This window comes from Rhinopithecus bieti, unplaced genomic scaffold, assembly GCF_001698545.2.
Source record: "Rhinopithecus bieti isolate Rb0 unplaced genomic scaffold, ASM169854v2 scaffold_28846, whole genome shotgun sequence".
Classification (NCBI taxonomy): Eukaryota; Metazoa; Chordata; class Mammalia; order Primates; family Cercopithecidae; genus Rhinopithecus; species Rhinopithecus bieti.
Genome location: NW_016813231.1, coordinates 500190 through 503639, shown reverse-complemented (window position 1 = coordinate 503639; position 3450 = coordinate 500190). Strand labels below are relative to the sequence as shown.

Sequence of the window (3450 nt, the reverse complement as noted above, 5' to 3'; positions counted from 1 at the left end):
AAAAAAAAAAAAAAAAAAAAAAAAAAAAAAGAAAAGGTTTTAAGCACATGGAATTAAATGTATCATTCTCAAATCTTACAACACTTGATTTGCATTAGACCACAAGTTTCATTTAAGGGCAAACAAGTGATATGCTCAGACTTCCCATTTTATCAGCATGTAATATCTTTTTTAAATTATTCAGCAGTTGATTACCCAGATTTCTTCATTCGTTTTTCCTTTTGCTTCCCTGTGAACTTTTAACTTCATTCATTCATCAAAGAAGAACCTGTCAAGAAGGAGAATTAAAGCAAAACAATCTATTTTGCCACTCTGCCATTCTTTTTGTTGTTGTTGTTGTTGTTTGTGTTTGAGACAAGGTCCTGCTATATTGCCCAGGCTGGAGTGCAGTGGTGTCATCATGGCTCACTGCAGCCTTGACTTCCTGGGCTCAAGTGATCTTCCCACCTCAGCCTCCCAAAGTACTGATATTGCAGGCATGAGCCACCTTGCTCAGCTATTTTGTCACTCTTTATCATCTTTTAGGAAAATATCTGGAAAAACCAGTAATTAAGTCTCCAAAAGGCACTAATCTATAGCAATTTTGCCTCTCACCTCAAGTAGGAGTTTGGAGTTGTCCATGAGAATTAATCCCTGTTAGGGAGGATGATCAACAGGTCAGTGTTAGGGAGCAACATCAGGAGTCTGGAGGGCAAAGACAATGGGATTCCCAGGCTTTAGACCCAGTGGACAGATAGAGAATGAGAACCCAGCGAGCACTCCTCTTTGTCCACCCTGTCATCACCCCCAGGTAAGGAACTGAAGGGTCTAGCAGGGAAGTCGAGGCTGAACTGTGGTTACATAGTTTGAGTCAATACAGCAGATGCAAGACCATGATAGTGGACTCAGGCCTCAAACTGGAAACCAGGTCTACATTGGCAGATTATTTCTGAATGTCATGAGTCAGTGGAATGAGGCTTTCTCTGATTCCTTGGAAGGGTGGCAAGGTGGAGCATGATTTTCTGTGCCCTGCAAATAAAGTCTAAGAAAGGCTGAGCTTTCTGGTTCTCTTTTTTTCACCAAAAACTTTTTATTGGCCTTTTGGATAGAAATGGGTTTATTTGTCAGGAAGGATGATTCCATCATACTTATGCTCGAAGCAACGCATGGTCTCCTCTTTGCTGAGTCTGTGTTTGGCCCCAGTGTAGCCTGTTCTGTGCTTCTTGTCTGTGATGCTGAAACCTGGCCTACCCAGCACCACATAGAAGTCCAGGCCATAGATACCAGTGCTTGGGTCATATATGATACCCAAACTGATCTGTTCCTGGATCCCAAAACCAAAGTTTCTAGTATCTGAGAAGTTATTTTTTCTTAACTCGTACTTCTGCACCTTTAGATCCTTCTCCAGGATTTCTTCTGCCTTGAACCCTTGAACTGTGCAGTGAATAGCAATCTTTTCATTTCTCTGCATGCCAAAGGATCTGATTGTATCTAGCTCTGCAAAACACAGGGGTCTGCCCTGTGAGCTGCTCCAACACCTTGGCTGCTCAGGTCAGTCTGTCTCCACTCTCCTCAACACAGATGTTGAGGCAGAGCTTGCAGATGTGAAGTTTCCACATGGGGTTGCTCTTTTTGCCTTGATCTGCCATGACAGAGATCAGGAAGAGCTCTGGTTCTCTTAAAAGAACTTTAGCAAACATCAAAATGGAATATATTTTGGGCAGCTTCAGAAGCTCTACATCAGTCTCTCATTAGGCAAGAAATATCTATATGTGAAAAACCTGTAAATAAAATTTGCAGTTCATTCAACTTCAATGCAGCAAATTATATCCTTGATATTTGGAAAATCATAAAGATGTTTGAAAAGCAGTCTATTAGTGGGATAGCCATTCAATTCTAGAGTCTTTTAGTAATAAGACTGTATTTGAATGGGGCTACCTGTAGGGTAATGACATAATCCTCATTGCAAAATATAAGCAACTGCAGAGGCAAGAGCTGCCATCAAGAATTATATGCTCCTAAGAGTGCCAAGTTGCTTTAATTTTTTTCTTCCTTTTACAGTGACACAGAAGGAGAGAAATCTCTTTTAATATCTCCATGAAATATTAAAATGTTGTCAGGGTCTTCTAAAAGCCCCCAAAAATCTGTGCTTTTAGAAGTATGTTAGTCATAGTACTCAGAATCACATAGCTACCACCATGGTGTTCCCATAGACTGGCCACATACCCTTTAAGTGGAGAGAGAATGTGGCCAGAAGTATTACTTCTTTTGGTTGCTGGAAATGAAAATGAGAACAATCTTACAATTTCAGAATTAGTCAGCAGGAGCCCACTTTTTTCCTAAGCATTTCTTTATTTGTGGATTTTCAGAATGGTACAATTTGGAGATTCAAATATGAAGCGTTGCTTTCTCTACCGGAGAAAGGAAAAGATATAGCTGTATCCTGCTGTATATAATCTCCTTCAGAGGAGATTTCAGCTTTATAGATAAGTCAGAATCTTCTTTTCCTTTCCAGGGTTCGATTTCCACAATACACAATAATTTTAGGGCCTGAAAAAAATGACAATGTCCTCTCTTTCCTGAAGCACTTTTTGTAGTGGAAGACCTTTTTTACTATAATATTTTGTAAGTGTGGGCTTGGGAGAGAGAAAAAGAAGGCAGATAAAAAAAAACTAAGTAATTGTTCAGAATGTGTCACCTATCATTATTTTCAAATACAAGTCCTGTCCTTGGAGCTGTTCTCTTGTTTCACTGATTTCCTAGAAAATATGAAAAGAAGACGAGCCTGCTTATGTAGTTTAAAGTTTCTTATTTCACTTTTCATATCCTGCTGCAGATCACGCCCGGCATTTCTCCAGGGTGGTGTTTGAACAGATATCCTCTGTTTAATATGTGCTCCATTGTCATTGTTGAGAAGACAATGGTTCCCATGTCTTCTGCATCCAGGTGACACAGGGCAGATTGAATGCATCACCAAATGCACATCTCCTTTTCTATGATCATTTATTGTTGGAGAAGGAAGATACTTATTTTTATATTTGAGGGAACTGATGTCCAGAGATGAAAGGTGATATGTTTAGAGGTCAATGGCTAGTTTGCAGTACAGTCAGAATGACTGCAATGACTGCCCAGATATCTTGACCCTTTGTTTAGTGCTAATTTTCCTATTTTGTATCCATAAGCCTCTTGGTGGCATACTTTGGTTTGCTCTATCTACCTGAGGCTCTGGGTTCTCATATTGAGGACCTACTTCCTGCCTTGGCAGAAAGTCTGCCCTGACCTGCTCTTCTGTCAAAGCCTCCTGGCAATCTCCTTGCCTCTGGCTACATGCAGTAGTTTCCTTAAACATCTCTGTGGCTTCCCAATAAACCTCTAGTTCTGGTGCTATTTGTGACCCCTCTTCAATCTGCTTTATTCCCAAATTACTGCTTTGCTTTAGAATTTTTTGGTTTTCTTCTGAGACAGAGCCTC

At 40.2% G+C, this 3450-nt stretch overlaps 1 pseudogene; it reads right to left on the bottom strand.

Moving 5' to 3' along the window:
* Window positions 1-1096: 1096 nt before the first annotated feature.
* On the bottom strand, window positions 1097-1628 carry LOC108512571 (60S ribosomal protein L11 pseudogene; annotated as a pseudogene).
* Window positions 1629-3450: the final 1822 nt, after the last annotated feature.